We start from the raw sequence: 23,564 nt of genomic DNA, 5'->3' as shown, positions 1-23,564 counted from the left end.
ACACTAATAGATTATCCCATACTTTGCTTTCGATATATCATACGTTGCCACGGAACGCATGATATATCATTAATATTACTATAACACGAAATTTAATTTACTGTTCCCTTCGACAGTCAAATTCCAAATTTCCAACTGAATTTCGAATATCCTCATCGTTGGTATATATTTAAAGATAAAGAAAATACCACTTTTACAGCTGGAATTCAATAATCTTATTTAATACGATTCAGAATCGAAGAAAATGCTAATTTTAGAATTGAGATTAAATATCTGAAGAACTGAAATAAATTGAATTAAATATCCTTCGTTAACGATATGCGAGAACGATATCACATAGAATACGAAGAATTTTAATGCTAAATTAGAAACCATCGTTGAAGATATTCAAAAATAGAGAAATGAAATATCTTCGTCGGCGGTATTCGTGAACGAGGTAAAGGAACGATTCCATGAAATAGTTCGATTGGAAAGCACGTGATCGGTCGAATGCAAAAGATCGCCGTAGTCGGGCTTCATTGAATTTCATTGGTCGATCACATTCAATCTCCGTACATCAGTTTTCGATGAGGAACAACGGGATTCGTGGCATTCTAGGTGCGGTGCCCGTTGTATTCACCGGCCGTTTCTATTCGAAACTCGTGCCGATCGGCGCGGTTCTACACGTTCCTTACACCCGTGCAAGCCTTCTTGCAAGATGAATGCTCGAGTACTCTCTCGATTCTCGGTTTCGTGCTAGGAATAAAATCGATCTCCATAGGTGTATTAAGGTCTAAATGGGAAAAGAATCTTCGGCCTTCGGTCGTTAATTCTACCACCACTATAAATAAAGGGAATACGGTGTGAATAGATCAGCCGTGATAATGATATTAAAAATGCCGACGGAGTTGTATATAGGAAGAAGTTTCAGTTTCACAACTTGTCGATTTGGTGAGGATAAAGGCAATCGTTCCATTCTTTGGATAATTGTGGGAAAGATATACAATTTGAAAGGTTGATACCAATTTAATAAAAATTCATGTCATTTACTTTCATAATCGTTTTGTGAAAGTTTGTAACCGGATAACGGGAATTTACATTAATTCCATATTTATTCAGCTATAGTAAGATTTTACCGAACTACTAAGTAGTACTGAAAAATGAAATATTGGGTTTCAGGTAGTGGAAGAAATATTGGCAAAGAAACAGTTCAACCTTAAAATTGAATAATCGTGATAACATTTTGTAGAAACGTGATGTACATATACGTGCATGTATTTGGCTTTAAAGTTAAATGCTCGCGATGCTTAGACGATGTTTTGGAAAAGTTTGATATATATTTAGTTTTTTGATGAAATATTCGTAATTCTTAGTGAAAATTTTGTAAAAACGTAAAATTAATCTTGTTCACTTATGATGGTCGTAAATTGTATTTTCAAACTTAACATTTTATCATTAGGAATTATTAAAAATAGCGCAAAAAATGTCCGATTGGTTTAGCAGATTTAAAGAATAAAATATAAGTAAAACGTCTAGTATACCTTTGTTTTCAGAAAATAAAAATTCATAGGCAATATATACGTAACAGAAAAAAGTAATAAAAAATATTTTTCACAAAGTTTTGTCATAAATAGATATAACACAACGTTTCTTATTTATCTTTATGAAAGTGTCTTTTCATATATATACACGTGTATTTTGAAATGAAGGCAAAAATGTAGAAAATAAGAAACATATGTTTTAAAATACTTTGTTACTGCATAACCGTAAGCTTCAGCTTTTTAATGAGCGAAAACAATTTCCTCTAACGTTCTATATAGATTATTTATTTAAGAATTCGATCTGTAATGGCGAACACTTTCTGTTCATCGTATAAAATTAATTCATAACATTAAAATGCACTTTTATGCAATAAAACGATTGCTTCAAGCATTACGTATAAAATAGCCAATATCTCTAAAGGAACAAAAACTTTAAGTTCCTTGTCCCAAATATACAACAATAAGAAAAGAAAATCGAACAGTCCATAAAACGACTAATTGATATCTGCTTACATTATCATAAAAATAAAATAATTCCAATCAAGTTAGCGATTTAAATATAGGAACAGTATAAAAAATATTGCAAAAAATTGATATCACGACAATTAATCGGAAAAAGTTACATTTAGTGTATAATTAATGGGTAATAAAGAAGATAACAAGCCAATAATTCCTAAGATAACCATTTTCATCCGGACAACGATAGGCTATTAAAAATTAATTGACATCGGTAGCATTTCACTTTTATTTCTTTCGAAGCAAACGGCTAATCTTCCATCGTTTTTGTTATCAAAGTCGAACAAAATTTAGTCATCACGGATTCGAATTGTTATACTTCGCCAATAAACACCATATAGGCACGTTTCAATTCACAAATTTCTGCATAGTGATGATTTTTACCAGAATATTTATTAAATTAAATTTATAACAAAATTCATAATACATATTCATTAAAAGATAAAAAATATAGCATACACGAGGAACTACAAATGTATAGAAGAACTAGATACTAACAATAAGCGAAGGAACATACTAACATAAATACGTCCAAAAGTTTACATTCTTGGTTTATAATAAAATTTTCGTAAATTGATTTTTTGTCACTTTTGCAAACCAAGATGATAATCTGATATTTTATTGTTATTTCATTTATCCCTATCTCAAACGTACGTGTTCCCATCTTAAACATTATCCTACATTTTTCATACAATTGTCTTTATTTCCTCTCTAGTTCTTCGACTGGATAAATTTTACATGAGCATTGCATCTGTAGAATTTGACGATCCACGGTACGGCGATGATAAATTTTTATTGGTCAGTTGCTCACCCGACCTGTCGACATTTATTACTGCTGCTATCTGGTACCGGTTCGTGGGCACGCGGATTGCAATGCGAACCAGTATCGAGAGATGAAAGGAAGGAACGGAAGGCTATGTTAACGCGTCGGGGGCGACAATAATAGAGTTCTGCGTTTCGATTTATTGTAGGCTGGCCGTTAGCGGCTTGTAATTTATTGAAGTGGAATATTGGAATTGTTCGAGTAGCCTTTGACGCCTCGACTGATCGATATTGCTTGCTTGCTTGCTTCGTATACAGCTTATTCGTTTCGGTTTATGTTAAGCGACTAAATGAATTTTATCGTTATTGTTCTATTATTTAAAGTCACGTCAACTACTAGGTTTGGGCTATTAGCGACCACTTTTCTTAAAACAACGCACACGTACGTTCTCGTTTTTCGCTAAGCTGTAGCAGTCCAAAGGCCAGTCTACACTAGCAGAGATTTATCCGTAGACACGTATTCGCAAGCAATTTTATCTTCCGCGGAAAATCCGCCGACAAAGGAAAACGAAATTCAAATCCAGAGACAATCCGCGAGTAAGAACCTAGTGCAGACAATTGTCGACAGACATGCGTTCGCAGTCAACCTATATACGTCGTCCGATGAAAAGCCTCGTAAAATGCACGTTCACGGATAAGTATTTTGTCTTCCATTAGAATGAAAAACGAGAGACAACGTCTGCGAGCAAATGTAGGGAAAATATGTTTTTTACTCCATTTAGGAAGCAACGATCCCGCTGTGCGATGGTGAGATTTATGACGAAGCATTCGCTATTGCAGCAAGGAAAGGCGAAAGTAGAAAATTTGAAAATACATGCTGTTTGTCGAAATCACTGCAGAGTCACGTACCATCCATTCGTGGATATGTCGTAAAGAATTGTTCGGAAAGCGAACTTCGGTTCAACTTCATTTCTTCCAAAGGAATTATACAGTTTTTAATACACTACTCGATCTATCATGGTGTTTCCTAAACTAAAAAGTTATTAACCTATGTATTTATATCGAAAAGAATTGCTTGCAAGGGTTCACAAATTTAAATCAAATCATTAAATTCTGCGTTTCTATCAAATATTAACAACCAAACGCATGTGTAGCATTTTATGGGAGAAAAATTTTTCATACATAATATTCGTTGTTTCTATTAAATAATATTCGACTGCAGAAGTAGGTACATGCATTCATTCCTCAAAAGTCAGGATTTAAGAAAAATGTCAGGTTTCAAGGTACTGCGCTTCGTACTTGAGAGGAACTTCGACAATTCGTGTCTTCCATCTCTAACATATCTTCAACTCATCGACATCGAAATATACCCGGGTAGCCGGCACGCTGCTAGCGAACAAACGACATTGCCTGCAATCTACATACATCTTTTGGCGAGTGTAGGCGGGCAATGTACGTGGACAATGTCTGTCAGTGTAAACGCGCCTTAGATCTGCTAGCACGCTATCGTTTCTGACAATCATTGTAGTACAGTCGAAATCTATTTATTGAAATGAATTGTTTGTTAATGCTCGATTGACCGAACTTTTACCGGTTGAATTTTCTTATCTGAACTTGAGCTCGTATTATACGGTCGACAAATAATAGCGCGGAAAATTTGTAATCTCCGATTATATGAATTTGAATTATATAAACTTCTATCTTATAAACTACTTGTGCTGCGATAAGGTCAGATAAGTGGAATTCTAATACACCTAATAATTAATATTTGCGTCTAATGTTTATTAAAACATTCATGTACATTCACAATACAGTCACGTACACGCAGGGTGAGCGACAACGAGTGTGCGAAGGTTGGATCTAGGGGGGAATCGACTTATGTGCGCTGTATTCACGTCATTCGGAGTATAATGCGCTCCTAATTGTCTTCATATCTCTCGTAGCAGGGGAGATACGTCAATTTGAATATTTCATTCATACGTAATTTAATAAAATGGTACGGTGGAAGTTAAAAGCGATTTTCAGGTTTGATCACACAAGCAATTTCCTTCTTATCGTTTTGCTATAACGGCTTTGAAAGGTGTTTTAAGTGCATCCATGTACGAACCTATTTCACAGTTTTATAAAGGAATGGATTTAAAGCATATTATGTTGACGAAGAGGGTTGAAAAATTCTCGACGCGTATACACACAATTTATTACAGGTTTCTAATAAAAGATAACTTGAAAACTAGATCAAAAATCATATTTTAGAAACTAAATGGAAAAGAGCAGTAATCGAATATTTTCACAATGTCAAACTCGTTACTTTATTTTCTCTAAACGTCAAATCAAAAACTCACACGCGCCTTTCAAATAACTTAGGAATCTTAATTTCAAAATCGGAGCAAAAGTCATGAAATTTGTGCATAGAATTTGAATTCGAACATTAACTCTAAGTTAATGATATATCGGCTTGCTTCTATACCTATAACTTTTTAAACAATTGCAATCCAAAAATTGAAAACACCATCGAAACAATTTATCTACTCTACATCCGTACGAACGTCGTACTCTACTCCATACAAATATAGATACTTGTATAGAGAAAATAAATCTCGTATGTGTTGTTAAATGCCCAATGAAAAAAATATCGACCTAAAAAACAAAAGCAGCAATAAAATTTTTGCACAGTTCCATAATGTTTCTGCATTCTCCGCGTGCATCAAACCAAAGAATCATTCTGGCTGAAGTAAAAGTCTGAAGCAAAAATATTCCGATAGAAACCGTCAGTAATCCACCCAAATCTGAACATTCGTTACAAAACCTGCATATAATTCTCCGACTATACAACGTTATAACATCTAACATGTAAAGTTACCGGATAATAAACCGACTACCGAACCAGCCCGCCATTATATTTTAACTACCTACCAATATTTCACGGTTGAGCCATGCGGTTTCCCTCTCACTTGACAAGCGACCAGAATCTTTTTCCACCGCGGGGCGTGATCACATAGGTGTACCGACACCCGATTTACATGAAAAGAACGCGCGACAAGGAGCAGCGCGTGTACGCAATCGGCAGCGAGCGAGACCCGCGCGTCTGAATTATGCGAACCGTTGCACTGGCTGTTCAATAGAAGAAAAGAGAAGAAAGGAAGAGAAAAAAGAAAAAAGTCGACTCGAGATTCGAACCTGCCGATCGCGTTAGGCCGCGTCGATTGAAAGTTGCCGCGAATTTTTTATCTCTGTTAATTATATTCCCTGCCAAGGTCTTTTTACGCTGTTACATTCCTCGCCGTTGCCAGCAACAAGAGGCTAAAGCCTCGTTCAGATTGGTTAAGCTGAGTACCTAGTTGCTTGAATTTCAGTCGTTCGAGGCTTTAGTTTGTCGTTGAAACTTTAAGAACTTTTAAGAAGAAGAAATTGTCGCGTTATTGTAATCCTAAACTTCGTCACTAAGAACCGATATTTATTTCATGAACAAAATTTAATCAACATTTCAATTTACTACAGAGAAGAGGACGAGAACTCGTACGAAATGTTTGTAATAATTTCCTTATTAAATCCTGTTGATTTACCTAAATGGTTCATTATATTATTAAATACAATACGACCAATAGGAATGAAGAAATTGTTAGGCAAGAATATTAAAAACAACAAAGCCTTTTGAATTACACAAAGCTAAGTGACATGATTAACGAGGATCACAGCAGGAAGAATATTTCAAATCAGGTAAATATCAGCCATATAAATAAATGTCTTCAAGTTACGTGGATTAACCTGAAGGAGACGTTTTGATACGCGTGCACGTGCGACCAGTAACATTTTTCCTTCGATGAGTCTACTCGGGAACGAGTCTCGGCGATCGAAAGGACGATCCAAGACACCTGTTCTAATCGTCGATCTAAGGATCTAAGACTGGAGAATCGAGCGGCTCCGCGGGGTTAAATCACGACGATTTGACGTCGCTTCGTGGCAACCACTAGCGAAGGATAAGGAACTCGTCCTGCGCGAGACCTTTCACTCGCTATACAGATTACGTTTAGCTGGTCAGGTTCATAAAGAGATTTATCGATCCCTCGATTTATAAAGTCGCCGATTTGCCACCTGTTCGCTGCCATAGTGGACACACTGGAAAGGTGGTTAGTGGAACATGCTTTGACGTAGTTGCTGTTGGGATTCCTGGTTGGGTTACTCGCTTGTTCCTTGATAACTTGTGATCGAAAGAATGAGAAGAATAGAGAATATGGTTAAATGAGTTTAGGATTAACGCTTTAGCCCTTTGCTTTTTACGGCTGAGTTTAATTCGTGACGTGGATTATATAGTTGTAATTCGACAAGAATGAGTTATATTTATGAAAGAATTTAATTTGAAAAACTTCGATATTTCTACGTGTAAATTTTAAGCCCAATTTCAAAGCTTGAAAAATATTAGATACAAATTTTGTCCGTACAAAGTTTAACACTTCATATTTGGTACAATACTATAACTAGATTGTGCATAACTGTGAATGCACATAATACGCAAAAATATGTAAAATATTCAAAATACAGTAGTCATTATTGTTAAAATAATGCTATATAACGTTTTATTAAATACAAAATTTATGTAGAACAGAATAACTATTTTATGTATAAGATAATAACTTGAAATATTCACGAACAGCGCTCTATTCTCTTGTACATCTCAAACAGGAATGAATTTGTTTTATTGCACATTCATTTATTCAACACATACGCGATGCGCTCGTCTCATGACGTTTTCCTTTTGTCTTCCTCTCTTTCATTCCTCGCTCGTACAATACAGATGTACATACATCTATTTTCTAACAGTTATATCTTTTATCGAGGTTCCATTATTTCGAATTGCATTAGTGGAAGTATGAATCTGTATAAATATTTGCGGTCTAGTTACAATACAGATACCTAGTAGCTACATTAAAGCGACTAGATTAAATAGTCACTAAACAAAATCTTGGAACAAGATATTAAGTAATTATTTTAGATAATTTTGCGAAAACTTTGGGTGATGTTCGAATAAGGAGAATTATCAGTTTACAGTCCTCTTATTTAGCTACTGACTGATTCATACGTTGAAGATTTCTGGTTGAAAAAGAAGAAGAAATTCAAGCAGTATATCTTATGTGGAATATATGAATATGTTGAGAATATACGTCAAGAATACAATGAAATGTGATATAAATTTAGAAGGAAATGTGATACGACACAGAGCATGGTTATGTTCAAAATAAAAGATATAATACAACTCGAAATAAATAATACAGCACGCGATTAAATGTTGAATTTTTATTACGCACATAGAACACATTTTTATTATTCACACAAGTTTCCTACTCTTCGCTCGTTCTATTCTGACAACTACAGTTTGAAAGGAAATATAGTCTTATCACGATAAATCCTCAATTGACACGACCATCCATTTGTAGAGATTTAAGAAGACATTTATTAAACCATGGATGAATGCAATCATTTATTTGCCATCTGTTCTTCGGATAATATATTGTAAAAAGGGCAGTAGAACTTCCTCAAATACACGATGATACCAAGATGACATTACCAAGAAATATGAAAGATTATTTTTAAAGAAAACATATGACATGGTAAGCGTCAGATCTAGGAAGATGCACGAAGACTTTTATTGAGTTTCTGATTTATAAAATTACTGATGAGCCACCTATTTGCCAATAATAGCACAGTAGAGATGGCGATTAGTGCAATTTATTTCATCATAAAGATTCTTGATCGTCTTCTATTTCTTTTCTCTTCGAACTGTTCTCGCAATCTATGACTAGAAAACGGTAAATGAATTATCTGAACTTTGTAATTCTTTAATTCTGGAGTCTCAGCCACCACCGTTTATTTTTTACTGACAATAAATGTACATATAAAAATGGATAAATTAACAAAACAATATCGGACATAAAGATAGCGAGGTAAATAGTTCTTCGATATTAGAATTACCAACGATAAACCTATAGCGAACTATATACACATTTCTATTAAAATAGCCATGATAATTAGCTTACAAGAAAAATTGTTCATATTTTTCACCGAATACCGCATCGTGAAAAATCTACATTAATATAAATTTGCTTGATCTTTACGAAGAGTTACAATCTAATTAATTAATTTTTACAACGAATTAGAAACCATGTCAATTTAGACAGTTTCTGTTCCAAGGAACATTGAATCAATGAAATCATGCCTGACGGTATATTTCTTAAAAATTAAGTCAGTGCGCTCAGCATCCCTTATCAAATTCATCATCTACTTGTCCTCAAAGAATGAACACATCCAAGTTCGGCGTTGCACCTCCGAAAAACTTGATCCGTGAAAAACAATTCGGCTCAGTCTCGACGCGTTCCGCATGAAGAGACCGTAAATTATCCACGAATCGAGGCGAGATTTATGCCTTTCGATTCTGGCCCGTTAAACGTGTCCTGTTAAAGCGCGAAAGAGCGTACCGATGACGGTAACCTACCGACAGAGATTATATCCACGACGACAGGGCGAAGCGGAAGATTTATGACCAGCTTTTTATCCAATAGGATATGGGTGCCTGGAAAAACGATCCGCTCGATGTGTTTCACGTCGAAAGAGGTGTGGATTATTTCCGCGCGGACAGGTTGCAATGAGATTTACACAGCTGCTCTCTGCCCTTCATTCAATAATACTACCGAACGCGTATCCTCGAGATTCTCGAATAAATCGAGTTGAAAATAATTCCCTGAGACTAAGTGGATCGTGTTAAGATTAAGGTGACGGCGGCACGGTGCCCTTGAGTGGATCGGTCAGTATCGGCGAAGGATTAAAAAGCTGAAACCGCGAACGATTTTCGGGTGTCAAATATAATTTCGTCGCTATAACAGGTTCGAGTAAAAATTCGCACCACGACCGGTTTGCTTTTTCGTCGAGCGGTGCTCGGTTAGAAAGTTATCCTGCAAATGGTTTAATTATTAAATACCGCGTGCTAAATCAATCGCAGAAATGATTTATCGCACGATTTTCCTCGCGTTTTAACGTCACGTTGAGTCACGCCGGCGTTTTCGAAACGGTGAACTGATTTTCACGTAGATGTAAGGATAATTTTCAGTGGAATTTAACAAGGATTATGGTACTTGCAAGGATATCGACTGACTAAAATGTAGAATTTTTCAAATTGATTAGTTTCGCGAGGGAAACGTTCTGTTGTTTCTCATAGCAAGTTGTTTTTGATATTGCTAAATTTCACATTTTTAGAGAAGTTATTACTTGTTTAGAAGCGAATGCAAATTCTATGATAAATAATGCTCTTAGACCATCAGTAAATAACAGAAGATTTGAAAGGTACAAATGTATGTACGTGGTGAAAGTCCAAGAAGTAGGTACTTCCTCTTAAAAATATTATGCAAATTGTATATTGTAATATGAAAACATTAATACTGTGACCTTTGAATTCATAAATGTAGTCTTTTTTAAATAACTCACCCATTAAGAAGTTGATGCGTAAATTGTTGAAAGTTATACCTGTATGGGTACAAGCGAAGGCGTTTGTTTCTCTTCTCGTTAATAGAGTATTCTGAAGAATAATTCACGAATGAAGTTTATGAAAATTCGATGAATAATATTAAAATATAAAATTTCAAGATGATCTTCCTTGAATTAATTGATGAATTATAGTTAAAAAATGAATTAATAATTAATGAATTCGTGATGTACATACATTTAACTATATAATAAACTATTATAAATTATTTTATATAAATCTATCTTTCAGTGTATTATGCGTATATCTTATCTTTTGTAGAAGTTACAAGGTTTAATAATAATGTCAGGTATTAAATAGTAATGTTCATGAAAAATTAAAACTAAGCTACTTGGTATTATTTTAAATATAAAAAATTATAAATTCTATGGACTATATAATTGTTACAATAGATTCATTTAATCGAAACTAACCGATCATCGTATTTACTCATTTACGTAATATGTAAATTTTATTCTTAATCTGGTTCCAAGGTCCGAAATACACGATATCGTTGCAGCAAACAGTTTACACGCTTGGAATAAAACAAACTACATATTTTACCGATTTGCCTGCTTGCAATACTTTGCAAACGTGCAAAATATATTTTACCGTAAATCTGTTATCGTGAGGACCAAGAGATAATTTAAAAACGAACCGTGAAAAACACTTTACCTTTTTGATGGTATCGCTCATACGAATTCCATGCGTTGTTTATGCACTGTTCCTTTCGTTTGATACACAATTTGTTTTCGCGTTGCCGTGAGCAGACATAAATAAAACAAGAAACCAGACCGTAATGTGTACATAAAAGAAATATATGCGCTCTTTTATATGTAAGTGTAATTGATTTTTATGCAATTATCCTTATTCCGTAGTCATTTTCTGCATATTACGCACCTACATATGTGAACACATATAATGGCTCGTAAAAATATTTGTACATTTACCATAGAAAATTTGTATATATATGTTTCTGTTTTATTATTATTTAAAGTTTACAGTAACTGCCAGGATTATTAGCAAGCTACATTTTTGTACAAATAAAATACACACATGTATATTCTCGTTTTTTGCTAAAGACATTAGTAGTTACTTTTTATTTAAGCCACTTGTAGTCTAATGAAATTTTCAAATATTTTCTATAACACATAGACGATATTCATAAAGGAATTCTGTATGTGTTCGAATATTTTCGTATGTATACGTAAAACTGATTTATTCGCTACAAATAATCAAGTTATGTTTCGTAAGGAAAATATTTTTAATCAGTCGTATACAAATGACTGTGGCTCGTTAATTTGGAAAGTTGTAAACTAAACAATCCCTGATATTTATTCCTTTCGACTATTTGTTCTTGCATACTGAATTAGTCGAATTAGTGTACCACTAGGCGAGTAAGGTTAAATCGTTTTCAAGGAAATGTTTTCAACGATGAATAAATGCGTCAATAAAATTATTAATATACGTTAATGTCGGTTGTAAAGCACTACATACAGATATCTAAGTTTTTAAAAGTAATTGAAGTGACTATGCAATGGAAGTATCTCTTTATTGTGTAGGTGGTGAAAGAATTTTTGCAACGTACAAAGGAAGAAGATGTGGCAGCAATTCCGGAGAACATTCCTGCAATAATGTGACAGATCGTAGAATTCATCGACGGTGAGTAGAATTTTACTCTCAGTTTTGCTGAAGATGCAATGAAAATGATTATTATTGGTATAAAGTGCGTAAAAAAATATACATGTGTGTGTGTATGGTTATTATTTTTGAAATTATTATGTTAAATTATGTCGAGTTAATGGATTACACTCTGTGTGTAGATTACTAGTCATTTACGATGATAGTAAAAAACAATCACAGTGACAAACCATGATGAGTAAATGTAATATGAGTTATTACTAAGAACGAATTGAGATCTAATCTTTTTTAATACTAAAAAATATGTGAAATAATAAAATAAATAGAATTTTATTTTAATATCGGTAAAACGATCGGTTCCTCGATATCCAACGACTTTTCGATATCTCCTAACGATAAGAATAAATTACCTACTTGAAATCCTATTTTATCTTATTCAATTTTTTTATTAAATTATATGAAATAAAATAGAATGCGAATAAGGCAGGAAAAGGTCGTCAACGAGCATTCTAAACTAGAAGTGCCAAAGAGATAGGATTTTATATATATTGTTCCGATAAACAGTATAATATACCGATTTAGTATTTTATTAAAAACTTCAGTTCCGGTTCATTTGTTTTAACGTCTGACAACAACTTACGCGCTTCTTTAATTTTACCCGAATGGTATTAGGTTGTCCGAAAAGTTTCTTTCGTTTTATGAGGAAATAATAGATGCACAATGTTTTTTGTTCTATATTATTTTATCGAATTACGTACGATCCATTTTGTTCTGTTGTTCACGTTTGTATGAAGGTGCACTGTTGTAAAAAAATACGTTTGTAAAAGAAAGACACTTTTCGGACAACCTAATATTAACATTTACCGTATCTACCAATAATTCGAATAATAATTCGAATAATTCGAAGCTTCACTTTCTTGTTAAACTATGTAACGTTTATAGAAATCTCCGGATCATTCTATAGTAAAATGATTTTATTTATGTTCTTGTTATATTAATACACCTATCGCCACCCAGACTTTGAACTGTTCCAGATTTATTTTTCGAAAAAAGGTAATTAAACGATGTCATCGGTATAGAGGATACAAATTTATGATAATCTGATGAAAACTCTACATAGAAAGTAGCAAATATTCATAAATTCCTTCAAGTCCTAACTCCACAAAATGACATCAAACTTCACTAACTTTAAGCTCAGTTTTCTCAATTTGCAAACTAGAAGCGTAGACATAAAACCATTAAGAACTAATACGATGCTATGCAGAATTTCGAGACATAACTTTCCAATCAACCTACTATTCCATTTCTCTATCCCATATTTTTCATTTCTATCAAACTATTTCCTTCATCGTGGTCGTACGTAAACGAACGTTCTTTTACGTTGGTTTGGAAGATTCTTAATGCACCAATTGAATCTACCAATAATTCAAATAGTTGCGCTATATCTGAAACTACGCGGAACTCGTACAGACGTTCAAATTGTATCATAAACATTCGTATAGAATTCTGTCGATAGAATTTTCCAATGCACGTGTTACATCTCCTACGTACTCTACATGTTATCCAATTTTTTTTCATCGTGCCTCTACGCTTTTCGTTGGACACAAACGTTTTATCGTTCCCCAGGCAACCTAGACGAGCAATCAACGAGATATGGAAACTGTTCGTATCACGTTGAATCTTGATGGTATCGTTATCGATTGGCCGCTATTAACTCGGAACGACGACTGACCGATAGAATGCACTTAACGCCTCGCGTGAAAAGTGAAAGAGCTTTGGGGCGGCCGTGACTTTTAGCCGCGCAGCTGCTCGAAACGACAGCGATCACGATGACAATGTTTTCATTAGCGTGTTAGCCATATCTCCTTGTCGAGCCGTGATCTTGTCGGCAGGATATAATTCAAAGTTGGAAAGATGTGTAATTTATGACGTAGATCGTCGTATCTAAAGCAGAGAGGAGAGACACGAATATTGAGCACATGATATTTCGCTGTAAATCGTTGCATGCGAATACCTGTCGTGGTTTACCGCGTCGTCCGGAACGCTGATTATTAATCCAGCTAATTAACCAGATTATCAAACTGTAGATTTTTACGCGAGTTTGTTCAAATTATTGTCTAAAATTAAATGGAAATTATTTGGAGCCGTTTAGAAAGAAAATTAGAGGTTTGTTGCACTTATTGAAACATTATAATCAACACTCTGTTTTAAATACTTTATATATATATTCTGTATAATTTTAGTGTTATTATTATTTCATTTGTTTTGCACGTAAATGCATAAAAATTCATTAATTATATAGAATTTTGCTGATTATTAAATGACATAAGTAAAGACTATGGATGATAAATTCAAATATTTTTGTAACAACAGTAAGAAACAATAATGTTTCTGTGATATGTTCTTTCTTTTTTTCTCTTTTTTATTGAAATGCAAACCACGATAATTTCAGGATTTTAAATAGGCAATTTCCGACTTGTAGCTAACGAATTAATTTACATATTGATATACAATAAATTAATATTACGTGGTGATCGTTGAAAAAAAAAAAACGGAATACGGAGGGAAAATGATTTTGTGGTGTTATGAAGATAACGTTAATCAAATTTGCGTAGATTAAAAGCATATAAGTTAATAGATATCATCTGGTGTAGAAGGTAAATTAATCGAACAGTAATTAAGGTATTTAATGGAAATACTGATTAACGAAATGAACGAAATTATTATAACGCAACGTGGAATTTAATATCAAATTTTCTCAATTTACCACGAATAATAGAATTCTCTATCATCAGAATTTGTATTTAGTATAATGGTATTACGTTGTTATGTTTCACATTGCCGGTATGTTTATATCACGATAATAAAATCATTAATTGAACGAAGTTATAGCATAAAAAGATTATTTTCATTTATAACAGGAATACAAAATTTGTATACTTGGAGAAAATTGTAACATTGAACATGACTTAAAGGAGAAATTGCACGCTGTTTCGTCTTGTTTTTCATTTGTCACGATTCCTCTGGCAATAATCTCTACGTCGTATTTTCAATTCTGCTGTATCTACGTATTGTATCTGTTTCAGAATTATTTTCATACGCGTTTCTCTCATATTTACAAGTTAAATCTCAATGGTATATTCTCACGATTTTGCGCGTCTGACGTTCGAAGCGAGAAAGCGCACGTATTACGATCACGAGAATTCGTGATTCGCGTTTAACAGAAGGAAAGTCAACGAAACTGCTGGCAGAAAGAAGATCGAAAGCTTACACCATCGGAATTTCGCACGGGGACGTGCGAAACAATTGTAAAAGATGTACGAAACAAGCTTTTCGCACTGAAATAGGATTTGCTTTCCTCTTATTAATCAATTTTAAAATATATATTCAATCTAAAATGAAATTTCATCGAAGAGAAAAGTTTTGGTAGAAGAATTGATTTCCTTATTGTTTTATTTAATATTCTAAGCAGCTTTAAATATCACTCAATATTGAAAAAGATTATAATTTATGCATGAAAACTGATTTCTACTATAGTAGATTACATTAGTTTAATTGAAAAGAAGAGACTTTTTGTATAAAAGTTCTAAAAGTAGATCTGTAGATTTTGAGATTGTTTGGAACGATGTGAACACATAATTGTGAGAGAAGCAGAGGAAGGTTTCCTTTTGCCAGAAACTGCATAAAATCTGATAAAATATTTTCAAGTTTTAACTACGTACCGTGTAAAATCAACGCAAACTGTATATGCCGTGTGCACGTGTGCCATAAACGCTTCGCTATGTTTACAATATGTACTCGATTCTTGAGATATTATTTGTTTAGTAATTCAAAAGTACGAATCAATGTATATTTGATAAAATAATATTCTTATCAAACATCTGGCACTTTTATTTCATGGAATAAAAACTTTAATATCAGACTAATAAAATTAATTAGACAATAAACTAAGACAGTTCACAACGATAGGCTATTTACTATTTAGATTATTTTACATAATTTATCAATTCCAATGTCTCTGCGTATCCGAATAAAATTATCAATAAAATTTTTTCAAATAAATAAAATCAAAAAGTATCGAATAAAAGTCAAATTATGGATAGACAAAAGCATTGTGAAAAATCCTTTGAAAAATTTCATGAAATTTATTAAATGTGTATTATCTGGAAAATTAATGTATAAACCTTTGAAAAAATCTGTAAATTATCTCTTTGATATGAACTATAAATCCCTAGAAATGTGCAAATCTTATCTATCTTTGTAAAAGTGAAATACTTCAATAGTATTTATATAATAGAACTTCAATAGTATTTTATATAAATTTGAGACTGGAATCGCGCAGAATGTGCAACTCTTTTAATGAATATGAAATGAATTTATGTAAACCAATAAGGTAGTGCATTTTATCGAATTTCGCACAGCCGAGAAAACGCAATAAATTTCACCAAGTAGATTCGAATGGGCAACCTTCTTCCTACAATATATCTATGTATATTGGTATTACGCGTGTTTTCGTTAGCTAGGAATTTTATTGCTTAAATATTCTGGCTTGAAACACACTAATGAACACCCGTTTGCTCGCGTAATGACGCAATTGAAGTGTTCGTGGTATATTCAAATAGCGAAATAAACCATGGAAATCATTTAATCGTGGAAACATTAAAGAATCTTACTAACGTTTACGCGGACGTAAGTGTTTTTGCATTACCTCTCATTCCAACCGTCATTCTTTCTCTTAATTCGTTTATTATATATTGGATTTTTTCAACAATTGCCTCAGTTTGATAAAGATTTGGATTAAGTCGATTACTTAACAATTCGATAATTATTTTTATTTGTATTAATTGGAGTGAAAGCGAAGCTTTGTAGCAAAATGTTAGAAACTCGTGTAAATATCTTTACTTCGTGCAACGCGATATTCCTTTACGTGTAACGTGAAGGATATTATGGAAATGTGATAAATTTTTACTTTATATCCACGTTATAAAAATAAATATAAAGATATATAATTTTCTGTCCTATACCGATAACAGGCAGACTGCAAATATTTATGCAAATTTACTTTTACGAATATTATTAAATAAAAGAGACGCGAATGCGGATTTATTTTACTCAACAATTAATACTTCACAATGATATTGGATATTTTACATATCCATGAGTATCATATGCACGATACATATTTTCGCCTCCTTAAATTGTCCATAAATGCACAAACATCAACAGTCTAATAATATATAATAATAATAATAAATTACTACTTTTCTAAAATGTTACAATATTGTGAAAAATTGTCAAAATCGAAATATTCTCCGATCGAAAAGGAATTCGCTATCAACATGAAAATCGACCAACAACCCAGCCAATCAAAACAGAGAAAGATTACTTACTGGCAAAATATACCTATTAACATTGCGGACGTCTATGCTTAATAATTACACAGAGATACGCAAGTTTCATTCACTCTGGAGTATAATTTTTACTGTCATCAACCACGAAACTCTCTATCGGATGCAACATGAAGACGAAACACGTCCATTTACCGATCGTGATTCGAGTTAATTAAGCGCACGCGATCGTAATATCCTTTCGAAATGAAGCAGTGGATCGGATTGTCGGCGCGGAATCCTAAACGGGATCGACGAAATGAACGTGACGTTAATGTCGGTCAATTAATCGTTATTAATAAGGTGTTCGATTAAAATATCGTCAGGCGATTGAGACCGCTCGGAAATGTAACGATAATTATAATGGATCGAGGGTAACCGGTGGAATAAAAAGAAAAACAAAAAAAAAGTGGTAGACATGAAACGGCCGGCAATGGAGAGGAATCCGCCCTCGCCCGGGGCGCAATTTCTCCCAACCGATTCAGGTCGAAGCCTCGAGAGCAAAGAAGAGTGGCGAAAAGAGAGAAGCCACTCTCCATGGGACCAGACCGGAGTCTCCGTGAAACAAGAAGAAAAAGAAGAACGAAACAGCGAGAGGAATGAAAGAGGATGAGATGAGCGAGGTGGGGAGAAATAACTGAAGGTGAAGAAGGAAGCGACGAAAGGGAAACGTGGAAAAATAATTGGTACGATAAACGAATAGGGGATGCGACGATAGAAATTTCAGAAGCTCGGATGAAATTGTTCGTAAGGTGAGAAAAATTGATGGATCAATTGAGTTAGGAGGTCGCAGAGATTGAAGACGGAGGAAGAGAATGGCGGAGAAGGTATCGAAGAATTGGGATATGAGAGAGGTTCTATGATCGAAAAAATACAGTTAGAAAGAGGTTTTGGAGATTTTAGAACGAAAGGTAGAGAAGAGAAAAGAAATTGATTTTTATCAAGAAACTATTGGAATTTAGACTGGATGATTGACTTTTAAAATTTCACGTTCGTCTAAGGTCGATGTGCTATATTCATTGCTGGAATGCGGATACTTTATGGGAATTCAAATCTTTACGTATACTTTGGATATTTTATATGTTTTCGCACCTTTATATATCTTGTACGTTTTTTTCATACTTTTTACCGTTATGCATGAATACTATCATAATATTGTAGAGACATTTAACGAGGAACAGCAACTATTTCTTTTCATTTTTAAATGATATATAGAAATATAACGATTGTGTGTGTATAATTATTCCGAGAAATGAGTTTTGTCTATTGACAAAACTAATATCCAATATTCGACTCATACTTAAAGATACACTCTCGAAGTTGATGAGTGCAACTATTATATTTTTCAATAGTAAATGGCATTCTCCTAAGTAAAATTTTGTAAAAATATTAAACGATTACCATGACGCATTGATAAATATTGTCAGAAGCATAGAATGGCACGCGTCGAACTTAACAGTCAAATACAAAAGCTTATATCTTTCTTATAAGCGACAGTGACAAAATATCATGTTGTAAATCTGAGGGGTACTTAACAGAATCGAAATTAAAAATATGAAATATAGAAAGCCCATCGAGATAATAAGAAAAGAAAGGACGAAATCCAACAAATCGAGCCATCAATTTAAACGCGAATCCGAGCTTCTTCCACAAAATATAACAACATGCAACAGCGATAAAAAAGGAAAAAGATTCTTCACACGCAAAACGAAGGGAACGAAAGAATCGTTGGAGCAACAACAACGTTAACACGTAAAAATCCAAGGAAAACGAGCCGCGGCAAGGTATAAATGTACGAGGAAAGATGAACGAACATAGAAGAAACGAAGAAGAAGAAACGAGATAGATGGCCCGATGAAAAATGAAGCAAACGATGGCTGATTACGAGAAGAGCCCACCGTGTGCCGATCCTGCACGCGTATATATCTTCATTTCGCAACGATCCTTGGTATGGTTACTCGATATACGAGGCAATAGCGGCGCATAAAATGCGACTGCCTCGACCGGTGCATGCAACGAAGATTTACATTGGCTTCGAATACCCTCGATGCTCGTTGCCATAGGCCCATTTTTTTCCTTTTCTCCTCTCATTTCGTACTCTTTTCTGGGGCTTCTCGCGCCTACGAAACGCGTCCTCTCGAATACCTTTGCTTCTCCTCCTCCGTCGTCAGCCACGGAACCGATCCAGACATCTTTCAAACGTCTTCTTGATCTATATGCTCGCCGCTAGATTCCGGGAGCAGAGCAATATCAGGTCGAACCTTCACCGAGATGTTCTTTTGTAACCGAGAAACGTGGCGAGGGACAAAAAGAGAGAGACAGAGAAAGAGAGAAAGAGAGGAAGAGGGAAAAGAGAGAAAGGGAGAAAGAGATATGTGTAACAGTAGTTGGCAGAGACTGCGTCTATTTCACAGGTGAACGCGATCTCGCGCGATTTATAACCGCCATTTTAGATATAATCCCGTTTAGTGCGTAGATTCGCTCCATTTTGTGACGCTCTACTTGGTTACTGTTCTTCTCCTCGTTCACTTTTTTCCTCCATTTTGGTCTGGCTTTTTTTTTTCTTTGATTTACTGGGATCATATATATTAGATATTGTCGCAAAATAGCCTCGATTGTTTTTAACAAGATGTATTTTGATTCTATTCTACTTTAGTTAGTCGTGTTCTACTTTATTTCCTTTCTTATTTTTTAAGAAAACAAAAGATTACGTTGTATACATATGATAGCGAGCATATTCATGTCAGTGTCCCTAACTTAATAGTTTTTGACAGACGTATTTTAGTTTGAAAATTATTGTAATTATATATAAAATATAAAATCTTGTAATCATCGTAGCTATTAAGTTGTCCGAAAAGTTTCTTTCGTTTTATAAAATGATAATAAATGAACAACAATTTCTGTTTTATGTTATCTTATTGAATTAGGTATGATCCATTTTGTTATATTTCTATTATTATATTCGAGCATAATTCAATAAACTAATATGAAACAAAAAACATTGTGCGTCTATTGTTTCCTTATAAAACGAAAGAAACTTTTCGGACAACCTAATACATACGTATGGTAGAATATTATGATGTAATTAAGTTCATTTTCAGAAGCTAATATGTAACAATCAAACTGACGTTTGTAAATATTGTTGCTGTAAATCTAAAGAATTATTTTGCTACTCGACGAACTCTTCATGTTCAGATCCCTTAATTTCGGAACGATCAGTCAGATTAGAAAGGTTTGTCTAAACTGGTCGAAAGACTTTTACTTATATAATAATATATGCGTATAGCAAATAGTAAAATTGATTATAATCATAGGTTTTGATAGGTAATTTAAATATATAATCTGCTATATAATACTATAAAAAAATTAATCATTAATTTGTACACTTCGATTAAATTAAAATACTATTACCATAAATTTATTTCCATTTTCCTTAATGTAAATATATCTTTTAATGATTTTGATTTATTAGAATAATTGAAATAATTTAAGTATTTGTATAATTTAGGTTAAAGTAACAAACTTGATTTTACGTGCGATTACGTTTAAACGTATTGAATTTATTACTACTCTCTACCACGGTTGAGAAAGTTTAATGGCTTGAATTTAGTTTGGAATATTCTGCTAGAGCGAACATGGTAGAGCTATTCAAAGTATTCTACCAAGTTAAAGTGGATCGGGTGTATGAAACCGTTCATCAAATAACTCTGTGTCTAACTCAATTTTGAATCGAATTTCATGTTTCTAGAAAAATGTTTAGAAACGTCACCTTTTTTCCGAGTAAATATCATATCTCAAGGCAGCAAGTCTTCAAACTTAGATAAAAATAATTTAATGCTCACGTAACTAAAAGCCACTTAACGAGACTTTCGTGAGTTTAAAAGATTTTCGTATAATTGGAAGATTATTTCAAAAAGCATATTACGCAAAAAAGATAAGAATAAGAAAGTAAAAGAGGGGACAAGGTCCCATTAGGTTTACATTAATGAACTTTCATGAATTTACCTGCAAATACACAGCAATATTGAAGACATTTGTTAATTAAGAAGTTGATACTTATTGACCTTCTTAAGCAATTAATAACGTAAGAAAAACTTAACATCGTATCTTAAGTAATGTTGCTTGCAAGATATAATCATCGAAGATTTTTATTGTATTTTACGCTAGCCGTTTTTATTTGTAACGAATTGCTTAGGCTCTGATTCCATCGTACAATCTATTTCATAATTGCGTCTTTTAATTAAGGAAAATTCTAATTAATTGATCGACTCTTCGACCTTTCCTTGCTGTTCGACAAATGTAGGTGCGTGATTATATATTTAAACTGTTTGGAAAGAATCATGATGAAATCATGTTGGCATTTCATCGACTTATTGTGCTAATTGTAAGCAACTTTTGTTGAAAAATGCGTGTTTCATTGAAAAATGTATATTGCGTTTTATTAAATGTATTATTATTATTACATTTTATTTATTAATCAAGATTTATTTTTCATTGCTTGCATCGTCGAAAAACATTCCATTACTTATCAAACGAATTATTAATTACATCAATAAAATCTTTTTAAAATAATTCACGTGATGAATACCAATGACACTTTCATTTCTGAAATTCGCATAGACTAAAGTCGACAAAGTTGATGGTAGATATAACGAGTCCACGTTCAAAAGATTAGATTAGATAATCGCTGAAACAAATAAATCGACAGACTGCAAACAGGGCAGAAGTCTGCCGAGTTAATTCGTGACTTAATCTCCGTAATAGTTGTTTGATTAGAAGTATAGATTTTTGTTGCAACCAGTACACGATACATCGCTTTAAAGAGGAAAAGAATGCTATCGAGCTGATAAAGAAGTTCCAGTCCGGTAAATCGCGTTAGTTCCTGCTCTAGAAGTATTCCATTAAAACTAGAATTTGTGTTACCAGATAAATATCTGTAAAACAAACCTTCGTTCCTTTCACTCTTATTTAAGAATATTATTTACCACGTTGTTACGACTTAAATAAAACCAGATTTACATATTTGCTGTAAGAGTCAGATATGGTATAAGAGTGACACAACCAGGAAGAGGAAATTCGAAGTAGGAAATTATTAATTAAACTTAATTACCTAACAATGAAAAGCCTTTTATCTTGTTTATAATTTAGTTAATCATCTTTGCCAGAGTCTAATAAAATTTTGTTTATTCATAACGCTTTCTACGAGCAAGGGGAGGAATTAAAACAACTTTCCATTGAATTATGATATTGTTCCTGTTAAATAGGCAATTTAATGTAATACAATGTACTTAAAAGTAGTACAAGTAGTACTAGTTGTAGCTTTTTTTCAAAACTAAAGTGAATGGAAAAGAAACACATAAGATGTATACCTATATAAGTAGGTATTACGTAGCTGTGTCACCATAAAACACGCACTTCAGGACTACTGCGTGGAATGTGATAATAAGTACAAAGAAAAAATTAAAAATTCTCAACAGCGTGCAGTCATTTCTTGGAAAGAAAATGCCTCTTAAAAAGTCCTTAAACGTCTTAAAACAAGTAGGCATGCCCATTAAGTACAAAAATCAGCGAAACTCGTCAATCAGCAATACATTTAACCTGGTATCCTATCAGGAAATATGACATTAAATAAGTAACTACGAAAGAAGAAAATCGTGATACTTCCTTGTCATTAAGTATCTCGCTTATAAAGTTAACGCGATATATCAAAATCATTTTTAAAATGTATCGTTTTTCTCGACAAATTAACGATATAAAGAGGCACAGCTCATTTCATACGACGAAAATCAGGCAACAGAGTTGCGTTGGTATATTTTCAATTAAGCGAAAAGAAGCAAAGAAGCACTGCTCTCACAGTATTACGTAATATCTAGTAACGCGAATCTCGATATGCAAAAGGGAGTGGAATTTAAATATAAAAGGACGTTCCACGTTATCTCCTTACAATGGACAACGAGAACAAAGGGGAAAGAGTTAAAACGAAGCGTAGCTCTCCCCGATCCATGCTTTTATTCCGTAGAAATCGTGTCGTGTGTCGCGTCTCGACCCTCTCGCGGCCAGTATCGAATTAAATCCTTGTAAATACATTAGTCCTTTGGCTCGTGAGCGTGTGATAGCCACGTTGTAGAAAAAATAGTGTTACGCGTAAAAATCGATACCGCGATTTCATGGCAGACAGCGGTCGAAATCGACTAGGTAATCCTAGACAGTGCAAGGTGAGCATTACGT

The 23,564-nt window shown here is 33.6% G+C and overlaps 1 protein-coding gene across 2 annotated transcripts in view; it reads left to right on the top strand.

Moving 5' to 3' along the window:
- The window catches only part of LOC126920898 (class A basic helix-loop-helix protein 15-like), a 262,862-nt gene that overhangs the window by 96,097 nt on the left and 143,201 nt on the right, over window positions 1-23,564 (top strand). For both annotated transcript variants that reach the window (XM_050731886.1, XM_050731876.1), the window contains one exon: window positions 11,871-11,970. The gene's annotated coding sequence lies outside the window, so the exon portion shown is untranslated. The remainder of the gene's footprint in view (window positions 1-11,870; window positions 11,971-23,564) is intronic.

The sequence above is a fragment of the Bombus affinis genome, chromosome 1 (genome assembly GCF_024516045.1).
Source record: "Bombus affinis isolate iyBomAffi1 chromosome 1, iyBomAffi1.2, whole genome shotgun sequence".
In the NCBI taxonomy this organism is placed as follows: domain Eukaryota; kingdom Metazoa; phylum Arthropoda; class Insecta; order Hymenoptera; family Apidae; genus Bombus; species Bombus affinis.
This window is presented reverse-complemented; position numbering and strand designations above follow the sequence as displayed.